The sequence below is a fragment of the Notolabrus celidotus genome, chromosome 18, assembly GCF_009762535.1.
Source record: "Notolabrus celidotus isolate fNotCel1 chromosome 18, fNotCel1.pri, whole genome shotgun sequence".
NCBI lineage: Eukaryota > Metazoa > Chordata > Actinopteri > Labriformes > Labridae > Notolabrus > Notolabrus celidotus.
This window is the reverse complement of record NC_048289.1, coordinates 5,244,519-5,259,801: the sequence shown is the minus strand read 5'-3', so window position 1 is coordinate 5,259,801 and position 15,283 is coordinate 5,244,519. Positions and strand designations below refer to the sequence as shown.

The 15,283-nt window shown below is 42.5% G+C and overlaps 1 protein-coding gene across 1 annotated transcript in view; it reads right to left on the bottom strand.

Annotated features, from left to right (window-relative positions):
- The window catches only part of rbfox3a (RNA binding fox-1 homolog 3a), a 626,830-nt gene extending 613,320 nt beyond the window's left edge, over positions 1-13,510 (bottom strand). Inside the window, exon 1 of the mRNA XM_034708818.1 lies at positions 13,487-13,510. The gene's annotated coding sequence lies outside the window, so the exon portion shown is untranslated. The remainder of the gene's footprint in view (positions 1-13,486) is intronic.
- Between the last annotated feature and the right edge of the window lie 1,773 nt (positions 13,511-15,283).

The following is a 15,283-nucleotide window of genomic DNA, read 5'->3' as shown; positions in this document are numbered from 1 at the left end:
AGATTCTATAGGACTGGGTCAGGATAAACCCTCTAAAGCACTGTGTCGCCTCAGATCTGAGATCCAGCTGACATCCACAGAGGGGTCGGATGTTTAACAACCTGCTCTTTCTTCCTCATTTACATTAAGTTAGGGCTTTACACTGAACTCTACGCCTCCACTGTCTGGATGTTTACAGCTACACATGATAAAAAACACACTTCCCTGTTAATTCTGAGCGCCCTCCAACTTTCCTCTTCATCCGTCTGCGTTCAGACACTTTGTTTTCTCTCTGAGTGATGTGCTACCTGGAGGCAACACTCAGAACAAAACACACTGGCTTGTGACTGAGAGACTCTTTTTGCTGAATGGTCATGACTAAACAAAATAAAACATATTCAAAGGTGGCTCGGCACAAGGACAGGTTTGATGTGGGGAACAAAACAACACAAGCTGTTCAAATAAACATGACCAACGAGTGTGTAGCATTCCTCAGTTCCTTTGTGTTCCCCAATAATCAGGGGGACAACCTCAATTTACCATCAGGTTACCCAGAGATCTCCATTTTAACACTGAGCAGAACCAGACTCACAGGCCGGGTGCAAGGACAAACTATTCTGTGTTTAAGTTCTATTTTCCTCATCCAGTAGCCTGTCGCTCCAGCTCTGCATAAGTTGAGTCCTGAGTTAGGGTGTAAAGTCCTCATTAAACCACACGGTGAATGAGTTAGTTTGTAACTTCAGTTGTGTCATTGTTTGGTTTCACCACGGAGACGTAAGGTTCATCTTAACTAGTCGACCATAACGCCAAACCAAGCAGCATATATGGTTACATATGGCTGATATGGTGATCATTAATCTATAATGAAACAAATGAAACATGCACATTTGACAGCTGTGTAAAGACTATGCTGGTGAAAGAGCAAGATCGATTAACCGTCCATGAACAGGAGATCAAAACTAGTCACAGCCCTTATACTTGAAAGAGTTCAAAGGTCACTGACCGGTAGATAAAAGAAAGACTGTCACCTTCAAAAGGCGACATTTGTATACTGGAGGGCTGAGCTGTCTATGTTCAAACCACAACTAGCATACGACTTCAGTTTACAACTATGAAGGGAGTCTATTCCAACTAGCTCTGGTTCTCACATATGCTCCAGTCTCAGCTAACGGACAGTGCTGCTGTGTTTAATGACTTCTACTGGGAGATCATCAGTCCATCTGCTGATGCTGAGTCATAGAAATGAGAGAAATGTAAGGCCAGTGTGAAAAGCAGAGGTTTTACATGTGTTTGTATTTCTTCTCTTGTGTTTGCATTATTCACTACATGCTCTGTCTCAATCTCAGTCAGTGTATCTGAGATTTGCTCGCAGATGTTTTGTTCTGTTTTGCTACCTGAGCTGATGCACAGCCCTCCATATAGTGTAGGAAGGCTTCTGCACACTGTGCATTAAAACAGGAATCAAGCTTGACAGGTTACATCAACTGCAGAGGGGGGATAAAGTGACTCATTTCAGTTGGAATTTCTCAGCCCCCGGACTGAGTAACACACACGACTACAGTGGTAACAATATTTGGCTATTTTGGTTGATTGCCTTTCATGTGAGCTTCCAGTCCCGGCATGGTGCCTCGTCTGCCTGCAGCTCGCCGGCTTCAAAAGCTGAGCTGACCTCATTTCCCCGTCCTCCTGCTGAGCTCGGCCCGCTGCAGATGGTCAGACAGGGGGAGCTGATCGTCACGCTCACAACAACACATCTTTGTTCCATTCACCTCTGCTCTTTGACGGCCTGTTAGGCTGTGTGACTGTGTGTGTGAGAGACCGATACACAGGTTATCATATGGCTTGAAATGTCTTTTGGTGCCATGACGAGCTGTGCTACTGAACAGGAGCGTCGGATAAGTTTATGGTGTGTTGTGTCGGATAGAGTGGGGCTCTACTCTGAAGGTACGGACTAGAATTACCCTGGGACTTCAGATATTATAATCCGTTGGGAATTAGCTGCTCAGTATTCATTTGGCAGCTTCTGTCTTTAGATGAAAATACTTTCTAGTTTCAGTCATTCAGTCAACACAAAGCGTTTCAGTCTAGTTTTAGTCAATAAAAAAAGAAGTGATTAGATTTGAGTCAGAACGTTTTCTCTCCTTAAACTAATTAAATAAACCGATCAAAAACTGAACCAGGTGTTTGAATCTGGAAAGAACATTTCACTCTCTCAACACTTTCACTTGTAGACTCTGGATTCCTGACTTTAAAGGGAAAATGTAGCCTTGACGCTCCCCCAATGCAATGCTGCTGTGCTGTCCTTGCTGATCTACTGATGTAAGATAAAAGTTGTAATATATAATCTGAGCGTTCTGTCTTCAGCTGCTGTGGCTATATTTAGTTTCTTGTACTTCAAATAAAAGTGCATCCCACATATGTGTGCTCATAATAAAAGGGCTGTATTGCACTTTTACAACAGTCCCTCTCTGTCTCTGTAGTGACAGGTGTGACGGACAGACATTCAGTCTGTTGGCTCTTAACTGAAGGCCAAATTCCACCAGATCCGTGTCCGGTCCGGAAGTGTCATAAACTGCAGTTCACTGAGCGGCCACTGGCTGCAGAAACACCAGAAACCACATACACACCCATTCAAAGAAGACAATCTTTACAGCAGAAATAAACATGTTTACAGCCTGGTTCTGTATCGGCACACACTGTACGTGGGGTGAATTTTTTTATCACACGACAGTACAGAAGATATTACAAGTTTTGCCTAAGTACCAAAATGACTGACTTGATTGATAGGCGGGAACACTGTAGCTGTTGGCTAGGAGGCTCAAAGCCCACCTCTTCACCTCACACTAGCTCGACAGTATTTAGGTTGCGTCCATCATTTCCAATATGGCTCCCGCCGACGATTGGCTTCATAACAGTGCTTCAGAAACAGATGGGTGACATCTAGATTCTACGTCCATTAATTATACAGACTATGATTGTATCCCTCATTTGTCTGCTTCTTGTTTGATTAAGTTGAGTCTCTGTTGATATCGTTACAGTGTAGTCAAGGTCTACTTTCTAAATATGCAGCATATTAGGATTAACTTTGTTTGTGATGACCTCTACATAAACAAATAATAAGTGATTGACTTTAGTTGGTAGGCTGATATCCCATCACATGGAGACTGATCTGCAGAGAGAGCAGGGGCAGACCTCAGATTCATTAGATGAGCAGTGAAGGCATATGGTAAGAAACGTTTCTCTCTCTCAGAAGTCTGATTGTAGCTTAAGGAGGAACGTTTGTGTGTTTTGTGGAGCTTGACAACACCTCCCGCAGACTTAGAGTACACCTCGCTCATCAAGTGTGAATGTGAAGCACAAAACGAGGAGGGGCTCAGGAAATGCCGGTCCCGTGTGAAACAAACGTAATCTGTGTTTTTAGTGTCTTTGAGATGACACCATCAACATCCAGCTCTGGCACCTTCCTCATCAGCATTTAAAGCCTGTGTACCTCACGTCAGTCACACAACAGAGACTGACTGGTTAATTAGACGCACATACACACAAACACACACACACACACACGCACCAGTGACTTGCACCAGTCGATCTTGTCATGGGGCTTGATTGACGTTTTAATTAAAGTGAGAGACCATGGGGAACTCATGGACGTGGTCACATTTTCTCATGTAAATAAGTCGACAGTCGGGTCAGAGGAGTCGTCTGTGTGTGAACACTGGGAGGTTCAGGCTGACACGGTGACTGCTGTCACATACATCACACATGTATTTTCTTATGGCATGCATGTCTGCAGAGGCAGGTCTCTGAATTATCTGGAGTTTCCCTTTTCTGATCAAGTGCAATTAACAACCTACAAGCTGCATTTTAACACAGTTCAGATGAATCACCAACAAGTATGAGGTGATGTATTTCTCAAAGTCTAAGAGGACGGTGAAAGATGACTCAGATTTTGACTTCTATAAATGAGGTGACTAAATGTGTCCCAACATTTAAACAATTGGGGTTTTCTTTTAGATTCAAATCTGTCTTTCAATCGTCATATTGTGAGTCTAACCAAAAACTGAGGGTGACGTTGAGCTTCCTCTTGCTGCTCTTAAAGAGCTAATTCTAGCAACTGTTTTTATCTGTAAATGACTCTGGTGATTCTTTAAATGCATGCTTCCTCAGCCCCTTGTTGGAAGTTGGACTCAGTATCCCATGATGCAGTGCAGTTTGTTCCTGGTTTAGAATTCCGCACACATCACTGTGTCTTGTATGAAAAGATAGGCTTAGAGAGCGCTTAAAGGTAGAGTCCCCAAAAAACTCCTCACAGGAGCTTTAATAATTAACTTAATAAAGCATTCTGTATACACACTTTTTTTTCCAATGTTCCTATTATTTTTATAACAAAAAGTTTAATTTGTAAATTAAATATTACATAATAATTGTATAATCAAAGGTTTATAATATCATCTGTGTATTAATATAATTTCAATGCCATGAAGCTTCGGGTTAGTTTATGCAGGACAAGGAAGTCATACGCCTCAGCTGCAGTTTGAATCATTGTTTCCTATCCACACAACCAATCACAGCTCATTCTAACGATAGGGTGGTCTATTTAAATCATAGACTGTTAAATAATAGATGCAGTATCCGCGATGTCACCCATCTGTTTCTGAATCGCTGTTTTGAGGCCAATCGTCAGCAGGAGCCATATTACTAATGCTGAACTAAACCAAGCTTACTGTGAGGTAGAGAGGCAGGGTTTGAGCCTCCTAGCCAACAGCTATGTGTTCTCGCCTGTCAATCAAGTCAGTCATGTCCTTTTCTAGGCAAAAACTAGTAATCTTGATATCTTCTAAACCATTGAGTTAGAAAACAAATCACCCGCCAGCACAGTGTGTGCCGATAGATGAATTAGCTACGTAGACCAAAGCCGTTTTTAGAACCAGGCTGAAAAACATGTTTATTAATGCTATAAAGATCGTCTTCTTTGAATGGGTGGGTATGTGGTTTCTAGTGTTTCTGCAGCCAGCCTCAAGTGGACACTTGATGAATTGAAGTTTATAACACTTCCACATGGGCTTCATATTTTGAGACTGGAGATTGCAACTTGATTTAAACACTTCTCTCTCGCTGATCCCTGCAACACCTTTGCTGCACACACTCTGCTGCTGTTGCTTAAACTTTGCCTCCTCCTGTTTAGTCTTAAAGGTGACATATCACGCTTTTTTCATCAATATATATTGGTCTAAGAGGTCCCCAAAACATGTCTTTAAAGTTTATGCTCAAAAAAACACTTTGAAATCAGATTTTGGCATGTCTGAAGAACCCTCTTCTTCAGCCCTGCTCAGAACAGGCTGTTTTCTCTCTGACCACGCCCCCTCAGGAAGTGGATGTGCCTCGGCTCTCCAGCACGTTGATCTAATGTTTACATGTTGGCTGAATATACAGGGCTGCTCAGAGATCGCGTTACTTCATCCCTCTGAATCTGATCCAGAATCTGATCCTGACGGAGAGGCGCCTGCAGCAGGACCTTTCTGAAGGATTGGTCACAGATTTAGTGTTTCTTGTTGTTTTATTTATCAGTATGTCGACGTGTGTCTTGGTACACAGCTACGAACATGTAGCTATGTGGCTATGCTAACTAGCGCTAGCACTTATCCATGATAAATAAAAATCATCCACTAGATCTTCAAATCTGCAGACGTGGGGAATAAAACCGACCTCTGCCAGAAAGGCAGTCGGACCTTTTCTGAAGGATTGGTCACAGATTCTGTGTTTCTTGTTTTATTTGTCAGTATGTCGACGTGTGTCTTGCTATACAGCTACAGCTACGACTTGTAGCTATGTAGCTATGCTAACTAGCACTAGCACTTATCCATGATAAATAAAAATCATCCACTAGATCTTCAAATCTGAAGACGTGGGGAGTAAAACCGACCTTTGTGTTTATTAAGACAGCCTACAACTAGCATGCCTCCCTCCTAAGCTCCTTGTTAGCACACATTTGTGCAGGTAATGAAAAACAGAGTGGGGATTCAGTATTATTTATACAGTCTATGGGCTGAACAAGCTCCGAGCTCTGACTCCATGACAGACCAGATATTGTTGTTACGTAACAAAAACACAGAAGTCTGAAACGGCTCGTTTCACACACATTTACAGAAAGGTGGAGAAATCAAAACAGGGGCAGAATGGATTTTTTTCATTCTCGGGGGGTTTGTAGACATGCCAGGGAAACATATTTCAGGTAGAGAACCATTACAAAGTCAATTTTGCATGATATGTCACCTTTAATGTCTCTTTTACCCTTGTGGGGATTTTGCAATGCACTCCCTGGAAATCCGAAGCAGGCTGCTTGGCTAACCAAGCATAACTGTATTTCCAATTGGCAATAAATGGTTAAATCTATGACGAGATTGTTCCTGACTAATATGCTGGTTTTTTTTTTCACACTTTTAGTTTGCATTCGTGTTGAAATGCCAATTACATCTGAGCAGTGGAAATGTCTTATTACTGTACAGTCACTGCTGAGCAAACAAAAGCAGGAGATCAGCGGCTAATGAACTGTGTGGAGGAGCAGCAAAGAGTGGGCGACGAGTCTAGACGGGCCTCCTGGACAAGGTCAACCGCTGCAACAACCAGATCTGAATACTCTGCGCTCACTCACACACACACACACACTCAAACACACACACACACACACACACACAGTGTCAATGCCTCGTCATGGTTTCCTGGACATGAAGCAGCTCAGACTCATTAGTGCCAATGAGTTCATTCATACGAGGACGCCTTCTAACCACAGTCCCTACCTTCATCTCTCTCCCTCAGGAGCGTCGTCTTAATGTACTTCCACGACTCTATAAAACAGTGGCGTAAAAGTAAAGCTCGTTGCCTGCGGTGCTTAAAACTCTGGGATCATTTGACTGTGATGGAATATATAGGAGCATCAGTCGGGACATTTTCCATGTTAAAACGAGCTGTGTTGTTTATGTTCTGTCTGGTCGGCTATTGTCGCTCTATGTGCTTTCTAATGTGGAGGATAAATTGTCCTTCCAGGGCGATAACAATTTAGACGTACTTAACAAAAAGGAAAAGCAGTGGAACGTCATTGTGTGGGGTTTGGGACTCTTTATTGACAACCTTGTGTATTTTAGAATTGATTTATAATACTTTTGACCTTGTTCACAACACACGAGTCAAGCTGGAAACACTGAGACGTGCTGAGAAGCTGTTAAGGCACAGACTGTCTCCAAAATATAATAAAGAGCCAAATGTGACAAAAATACAGAGAAGACGCTGTAATGATGCCTGACCTCTCTGTGAACTGTCATTCAGCATTTGGAGAACGCATGGGGGTAGACCTGAATAGGATAAAGAGGATAAAGGCAAATGCTTTCTGCAAACAGACTTGATGATTATTGAAACCGCACATCCAAATCCACATCCCACACACTCATTCCCTCCAATATTTTTAGCAATAAGTACATATTTAACAACCTTGTACATGGAGGGCCATACAGAGAATGAAAAGGACTCTACGGCAAGAGTCAGGCTGCTAAAAAAAGCCCTCAACTGTAGTGTGGTCTCACAAAAATATGTGAAATGACCACCACTTCTTAGCACCCTACAAGAGGATGAGGTGCCAAATGTGTTAAATATCCATGTGGAAACAATGCCAGTGGAATACTAACAAGGGATCATTCTAATCATGCACACAGGGTTCCTCTACAAAGTCAGGTAGCATTTTAAAATGAAAGACTCAACTGATCGGACCCAGGAATTTCACTCAGGATGCTAAGTGTTCCTCTCACTGACTGAGAGCCAGGGTTGACCTGATTACTTTTTTAACATGTACGTGATAAAAAGTACTTATTCCCCGGCTCTCTTACTGATATCCCGGTTGTGTAAAATGCTTGATACTGATTGGTTCAAAGCCCTTGATGATGGTTATTAACTTTCACTAACATGAGCAACACCAGAGGCAAACTGATCACACGTCATGTCAAATCAATCAATAAGTTAGTAGTTGTAGGGGTCTTGTTTCCCATAACCACCTGCTAGCCATACATTATCCTTTACATTAATGTGTTCTGCCTAACAGCACAGAGGCCACTGATCTACAGAAATAAGATGTGTTCTTAACTCAAACCATGGAGTTGTTTTCTTTATCTAACCAAGTAAGCCCTGTGATTGGTTCGGCTCGGAGGCATTGTATTTCTCACATTTACAGCACTTCTGGGATCCCCGGTCATTGGCCATGTATTTCATCTCCTCTCTATTCTTCATGTAATTATGTCTGTATGACATAGAGGAGTGCAGTGTGGTCCCTCAGTCAGTACCATTAATCACCCAGATTATACTTTGATGTCAGGGCCCAGCAGATCCAGTCTTGACCTCTTACATGTCGTGCACACTCAACAGGAGATGCTCCGATAAAAACAATTAGATAAAACACACTTTTAACATTGAGAGTCTGATTCTCAAAAGGACTGAGAATCACGGCACATCTCTGCACAGTAGAGAGTGGAGATACTGACAGCTCTTCTTCACCATTAGGTGCAAAACAAGAGCAAACTGTGCAAAGCTGCAACATGTGGTTCCTCTTGAATAGAGAAATAAGCTTTGTGAATTGGACAGAGCAGATAGGGAGGGGAAATTATGCTCAATTCTTAGTGCTACTTGCAGCCAAAATCCATCCGTAGTGAATTTGACCTTTGGTATTTCAAATGAGTATCAGCAGGACCACAAGAGCCAATGAGAGAGAGAGAAGGAGAGAGCAGCAGATGGTGTCTCTAAATAACAGTGCACATTGTCGTCCATGTCTCCGCAAACTTTTTATGAACCAGACCTTGAATCATTCCTTATAAGTTGTGTTCACATCTGTATCCAAATGGGACCACGTCAGATCATACAAAATCACATGGGGTACAAGGTGCTCCTTTTTTGCAGCAAAGAAGGCATGTCTAAAAATACTGTCAGCATGTCAGCCATGAAAAAGACTACAAGCTACTGAGATTTATTGACACTGACAAGGTGGACAGACATTTTCCATCACCAGTCCTTCAGAAGTTCAGAGTGTAGACACAGGAATATTTGGGGATATCCATCAGTCAGATTGAAACCCCTCCTGTGGGTCAAATACCAGGGGAGCAACGTTGGCCTTTCTTCTGTTTCAAAGATACAAAGTGGATTTAACCTTTACTGTGTGCTACAGTCCCAGTTACCGAACCAGATTCTACCTGTCCTCCTCTCTTAGAGCACGGTGAAATGCACCCTGAACACTTCAGCACCAGCATACAGAAACTGAGGCTACTGGGACTGCTGTTAGGACCAGAGAAATAAACTGAGTGTGACAAGCTTCAGAGATCTTTGGAAAATAGTTGGAGCGCACTGTCCTGAAATGCCTCCTCATGTTCTACTCTTCTTTTCACACAGGGATGAGCTAAGTTGTAAAGTGACCACACACGCAGTGGAGCAGGCACAGAGATAAATCTCCTCAATCCACCGGCACAAACAGGCTGAGGACTGTGAGATGAAGGTTCTGAATAGAACAATGTTTCCTGTTATGTAAGAGAAATGACACAAACTGAACAAACTCTGTGAACATTATCTAAAAGGGTTTCACTTCAGTATAAAACTGACCAGTGGCACTTCCTTTCAAATCCCTGGAACTCACAGTTCAGGGGGAATTTAAATATATTGATGAAGAGGTTATAACAGGGGGGTATGCAGGGGGTCCCCAGAACATTTTGAGCATCTAACACTTAATTCCCTACATCCTGGTGAATATTTTTGGGACCAATTGTGGTGGAAACTAAACTATTTAAAAGGACAACACTAAATCATTGATGTATTTGCATATTTTTGATTATATTATTTAATTAACATAATATAATTAACTATAAGGGCATCCAGAGAGCACTTTTCACGTTATTTACAGAAAAAGTCATGCAGAGGGAACTTTTTTTTTACATTGAATTCACTAGAGGGGCATTCGGAGGGCACTTTTGTACATGATATTCGCTGGAAGGGCATCTACAAGATCAACCTTTATGTGTTTTCCACTGAAAGGGCACCAGAGAGGGCAATTTGTAATGTTTTATCTACCACAGCAGAATCCAAGAGGGCACTTCAGCGCGGTACTTTCGGACATGAAGGCACAACACGTGTACACCAATAAACCAGACTAACTTCTTTGGTAGACTCCTAATTACTTAAAAAAACAACTTTAAAGCTAAACTGGAAGCAAACTCGAAATACCACTAAAGGATGTTAGGTGACTTAGGAGTATGAAAATGTCACCTTGATGTGTTGTTTGTGAACAGAAGGACTAAATCTGATGTTTTAAAAAAGAATCTTCAATAAAAAAGAAGACAAATGAAGCTCTGGCGTAAGTTCAGTCAGAAATACCCTACCCTTTGGGCACTGGTGGCCTAGCGGTCTAAGCGCCCCACATATATAGGCTATAGTCCTCGTCGCAGAGGTCTCCAGCTCGATTCCCGGCTGGTCGACCATCCATTGCATGTCTTCCCCCACTCTCTACTCCCCACATTTCCTGTCTCTCTTCAGCTGTCCAATCCATTAAAGGCCAAAATGCCAAAAATATAACTTAAAAAGAAAAAGAAATACCCGACCCCCTGCTGTTCTCATTACCTGGTCATACCTATCCCACAGCACTGCAGCACACCTTCATCATTAGCCTATCATTGTGCTGCTGCCCATCTCTCTCTTCCTTCAGTTCATTCATTCATCTGATGCGTTCAACCCTCCACCTCTCCATCACTGCGTAAACTTGCGCAGCTTCATCTGCTGTAGACGACATCGTCAACAAGCTCACCCAGTCTTTGCAGTCATTCAGCGTCAACCATTTCCTGATTACTATTACTCCACAGTTTTGACCAGCTCCTTCATTTCATCTACCTCAGACATCTTCATCAGCAACACCACCTCAAGTGTCTGAACTCCATGAAAGGATAGGGTTTTGCTGCCGCTCAGGGCAGACCACCATCTCTCTGTGGAGTTCAAGCACCAAAGAGACTGACAATAAGTCATGAATGAATTTTGGTTCTTATGCAACCTCATAAATTCAAAATCTGCCAAGCCTTTTAAAATAATAATATCATCTTAACTTCACAAACTTGTCTCTCCTGATTGAACTGGTGTAAGGCAATAAGACGAAAGGTGCGGTTTCTCTGAGCTCACTGTTCTTCTGGGTCTGAAACAGCTTTAGTGGACTGGTACCTTATCTAAGTTCCTCAGGCTCAACTTCAGCTTGTCTGCACTTGGATGAATTTTATGAGCACATAGAAACAATAAGCAGAGCGACTGTGTGTAACCTGCTCGTATCATTATGTTACAGTTTAGCCTGTGGGTTTGGAAGTGAACCCCATCACAGCAATTCACTCTTCTGTTAGGGACAGAGAGAGTGGTGTGTGTGTGTGTGTGTGTGTGTGTGTGTGTGTGTGTGTGTGTGTGTGTGTGTGTGTGTGTGTGTGTGTGTGTGTGTGTGTGTGTGTGTGTGTGTGTGTGTGTGTGTGCGTGCGTGCGTGCGTGCGCGCGCGCGCGCGTGCGTGCGTGCGTGCGTGTGTGTGTGTGTGTGTGTGTGTGTGTGTGTGCAAGTGTTTCCCTCAGCAAGCAGCCAGGCGTGGGCTGTGTGTTTGTGTGTGTGTGTGTGTGCCAGTGGCCAAACAGTAAGATGCTGACCATATCAACATAACTCATCCTCAGAGATATTATCAGCCTCCATATTCTACAGCAGAGCAGCCTGAGTGCACACAGAGAGCCGGCGTGATGGAGAGAGAGAGAGAGAGAGAGAGAGAGAGAGAGAGAGAGAGAGAGAGAGGAAACAGAGACTCTGCTCTCTCTCACTCTGCTTCAAAATGAGCAGCAGCAAAACCAATTCATCAATCTACTGTACGGAGAGAATAAAAACACTCAGCGGAGAGCAGGAAAGCTACAAGGGGGTGAAAGGAAACAAGGAGAGGAGTGATCGTCAGAAGAAAGAGGATGTAGGCGAAGAGGAGAGGAAAAAGGAAACAAGAGCAGGAGAGAAATCAGTGGAGAAAGGACAACAAGAGTACAAGAGAAAGGAGAAGAGAGCACCAAGAAGATGAAAGTGAAGCTAAAAAAAGAAGAATACAACTAATGGGAAGCAAAGAAGAAGAAGGAGGAGAGAAAACAAGGAGCTGAGAGGAGTCAAAGCAAGGCATGTGAGGGAGAGAAAGAATGGAGAGGAAAGAACAAAGTTGATGATAGAAATGGAAACAAGGACGGGGGAGGTAACAACGAAAGAAAAAAAAAAGAAAGGACAGAACAAAAAAGAGGAAACAAAGTAATGGAGAGGAAGGTGAACAAGGCAAAGAGGTAAACTAGTATAGGAAATAAGGGGAGGAAAGGCTACTAAGAGAGGAAACAAGGAGAAAATACAGGGTGATGAAAGGAGAAGAGAGGAAACAAGGAGAAGAAACAGGGTGAGGGAACAAGGAGATAAGAGGAAAAAGGGAGGAGAGATGAGGAGAAGAAACCATGAGAGGAGAGGGAACAAGGAGGATAAACAAGGAGAGGAGAGAAAGTAAAGAGAAGAAACAGGGTGAGTAAAGGAGAGGGAACAAGGAGATAATAGGAAAAAGTAGGAGAAACAGGGTGAGGGAAGGAGATAAGAGGGAAAAGGGAGGAGAGACGAGGACAGTAGAGCCTGAGGTTCATGAACCCCCAGGCAAGGCCCTTTCTCCGGGGTCCTTGTCCGCCCCACAGACCCCCTGAATGTCAAGAAGCTTCATCAGTCTCACACACACACACACACACACACACACACACACACACACACACACACACACACACACACACACACACACACACACACACACACACACACACACACACACTAAACATGCTAAATTAGTAAAACAGGCAGTTTAAGTGGAGCCATCTTGACTTTAAACGTCTTTTTAATTAAAGACAAACTCAAATCAAACTTTCATGTCACCATCTCTCAACCTCAGACACCTCCTGAACAACAGCACGCCAATTAACTCACTCCTGTATCACTCAGGGTCTGATACACACAACATTTATCACATTCATCCACATTCATTTATCATATTCTCCAAGCTACCATCACTCTCATATTTCCAGGGAACAGAGGCTCGTGTCATTTTTGAGGCCTCTGGTTTGTGAGGGTAAACAGGTTAAAGCGGGAAACATTTTAAATGAGTACAAACTTCAAAAGTTGCATTTACAGTAGAGACTTTTTCTGGATTGCATCATTATTATTATTATCTAAGAAGACAAATCACCCCAAAGAACGTCACTGAAGCAAACATGGCTACAGATAGAGTAAAGCAGGTGATACAAAGTAGGCCCTGGTAGTGACCTCTGCCTCCACAGACACTTAAGAGCTGTTTGTATATTAACGGCTCTTATAATTAGCTGACTCTTAGATGAAACACACACATTAACCTCACATTGTTTTCTTTCATGGCTAAGTTGTATGAATGAGTTCTCACTTCTGGTGAGTTACCTGGCTGCTGAGGTCTCCTTCCTGGTCTGCCAAACATGAAGCAGAGGGTGGAGCCAAGATAAATGCAGAGGCCCAAGCTCAGGACCGTACCATGATCTCTGACACCAGAGGGGTGATTAGAGAGTCTGTAGCTTCACTTATTGTCTGTTTTAGCCTTTGTGTTTGTGTTATTTTGATCATCCAGAATACACCAGGCGTCATCGTAGAGGGGGTTTTCTTTATTTGTTCCTCTCTTTTGAATATGATGCTTTACTCATCGTGGGCAGGATTCTAACATTTTAACACCACATTATAAAACAAAAGAGAGACTTGTTTTCAGATCTGATGACTTCCCGTTGATACAGACAGGGTGATAAAGCTTTAAGGAGCTTTCTCTCTATTTGTGCTAAAATATAAAGGCAGTTTTGGAGTTCCAAACTCAACAAACACAGTGACTACTGGTGGCCTCTAAAACGTGCAGCAGCCGTCTTGATGATTGTCTGAAGCCATAGACTATATAATAAATGGATGTAGTATCCATGACGTCACCCATCTGTTTCTGAAGCGCTGTTTTGAGGCCAACATAATTGCTGTCAAGCAAGTGTGTCGTAAATAGGCGGACATTTAGCCTCCTAGCCAACAGCTAGTGTTCCCGCCTGTCAATCAAGTCAGCTGTGTTTCTCGTAATGGAAAACTCCTAATCTTAATATCTTCGAAATCTCCACGTTATGAAAAAATTCACCCTACGTACAGTGTGTGCCGATTGAGAAATGAGCTATCCAGACTACTCGTTTTTTGAACCAGGCTGTAAACATGTTTATTTCTGCTGTAAAGATCGTCTTCTTTGAATTGGTGTGTTTGTGGTTTCCAGTACTTACGGAGCCAGCCTCAAGTGGACACTCAGGGAACTGCAGTTTATAACACTTCCTCAATGGCTTCAATTCTCGCGGCAGGAGGTTGCGGCTTGTCTGAAGCACACCTTGATGATATTCAGAGTTTGTTCTAATAGGATACACAAGACTAAGAAGCCTGCGTGGTATTAAACCAAAATTTCTGCAAACTTTTGTTCTGGTTTGCTGTGTTAAATATTTTAGTGCCTTATGCTGCAGTTCAATAACCTTGCAATGTCACAAAGCCCAAAGATTGAATGTTTTTTGCAGGTTTAAATCATTAATGAATCTTTTTGTTGTTTTGGAAGTTTAGAGGGCTCAGATCTTTCAGCTTCTTGATTGATGATCAGAGTCAAAAATTAACATCCACATTATTGTCATTTCTCTCAAGTCACTGCTGACGATTTCTAATAAAGAACAACTAAAGTCATTATCAGTCAAAGTGTATGAGAGGTCACATTTTTTGGCAAAAAAAAAATCGACCTTTTCGAAATTTGCCAGGGATGCCAGATTTATTGCATTGCTCCAAAATGATAATACAAAAGGTTATTTTTGTTTTATGCACTCCCAAAAAAAAGTATTACCAACAAGGCTGTACAGAAATTTAACAAGTAGGATGCAGAGGGCCTCATTCACAAAAGGATTGCACGGCTTGTGCGCCTGCGAAACACATCAGCTGATTCACAAAGCAAAAGGTTAAACAGTCATACTACTTACTACCTTCAAACGCAGTACGTAGTAGGCAGTACCTACTGCCTACTACACTTGTAGGTAGTATGTAGCAGGCTGTTTCCGAAACAGCCAAAGTGTGTTACTTTGACATGACTGTTATTATGATAATCTGGGGTTAAATCAGTCTGGGAGTTTTTGCTAACTCCTCAAGGAAGTAAACTGGATATAAAGTGTGAGATTTGTGGCACATCAGTCA